Source organism: Lithobates pipiens, unplaced genomic scaffold (genome assembly GCF_037356315.1).
Source record: "Lithobates pipiens isolate NorthernLeopardFrog02 unplaced genomic scaffold, aLitPip1_a1.2 Scaffold_8, whole genome shotgun sequence".
NCBI lineage: Eukaryota > Metazoa > Chordata > Amphibia > Anura > Ranidae > Lithobates > Lithobates pipiens.
In genome coordinates, this window is record NW_027507903.1 from 400737987 (window position 1) to 400739451 (window position 1465).

Below are 1465 nucleotides of genomic sequence, written 5' to 3' on the forward strand. Positions count from 1 at the left end.
CAGTCTGATGTGCCAGCCTTCCAGTTTGATGTCTCTGCTTCCCAGTCTGATGTGCCAGCCTTCCAGTCTGATGTCTCTGCTTCCCAGCCTGATGTGCCAGCCTTCCAGTTTGATGTCTCTGCTTCCCAGTCTGATGTGCCAGCTTCCCAGTCTGATATGCCAGCTTCCCAGCCTGATGTCTCTGCTTCCCAGTCTGATATGTCAGCTTCCCTGCCTGATGCGCCAGCTTCCCAGTCTGATGTCTCTGCTTCCCAGTCTGATGTGCCAGCTTCCCAGTCTGATGTCTCTGCTTCCCAGTCTGATGTACCAGCTTCCCAATCTGATGTGCCAGCCTTCCAGTTTGATGTCTCTGCTTTCCAGTCTGATGTGCCAGCTTCCCAGTCTGATGTGCCAGCCTTCCAGTTTGATGTCTCTGTCTCCCAGTCTGATGTGCTAGCTTCCCAGTCTGATTTGTCAGCCTTCCAGTTTGATGTCTCTGCTTCCCAGTATGATATGCCAGCTTCCCAGCCTGAGGTCTCTGCTTCCCAGTTTGATGTCTCTGCTTCGCACTCTGATGTCTCTGCTTCCCACTCTGATGTCTCTGCTTCCCAGCCTGATGTGTCAGCTTCCCAGCCTGATGTGCCAGCTTCCCAGCCTGAGGTCTCTGCTTCCCAGTCCGATGTCTCTGCTTCGCACTCTGATGTCTCTGCTTCCCAGTCTGATGTGCCAGCTTCCCAGTCTGATGTGTCAGACTTCCAGTTTGATGTCTCTGCTTCCCAGTCTGATGTGCCAGCTTCCCAGCCTGGTGTCTCTGCTTCCCAGTCTGATGTGCCAGCTTCCCAGTCTGATGTGCCGGCCTTCCAGTTTGATGTCTCTGTTTCCCCGTCTGGTGTCTCTGCTTCCCAGTCTGACGTCTCTGCTTCCCAGTCTGATCTGCCAGCCTTCCAGCTTGATGTCTCTGCTTCCCAGCCTGATGTGCCAGCTTCCCAGCCTGATGTGCCAGCTTCCCAGTCTGATGTCTCTGCTTCCCAGTCTGATGTGCCAGCTTCCCAGTCTGATGTGCCAGCTTCCCAATCTGATGTGCCAGCCTTCCAGTTTGATGTCTCTGCTTTCCAGTCTGATGTGCCAGCTTCCCAGTCTGATGTGCCAGCCTTCCAGTTTGATGTCTCTGCCTCCCAGTCTGATATGCCAGCTTCCCAGTCTGATGTGTCAGCCTTCCAGTTTGATGTCTCTGCTTCCCAGTATGATATGCCAGCTTCCCAGCCTGAGGTCTCTGCTTCCCAGTCTGATGTCTCTGCTTCGCACTCTGATGTCTCTGCTTCCCACTCTGATGTCTCTGCTTCCCAGTCTGATGTGCCAGCTTCCCAGCCTGATGTGCCAGCTTCCCAGCCTGAGGTCTCTGCTTCCCAGTCTGATGTCTCTGCTTCGCACTCTGATGTCTCTGCTTCCCACTCTGATGTCTCTGCTTCCCAGTCTGATGTGCCAG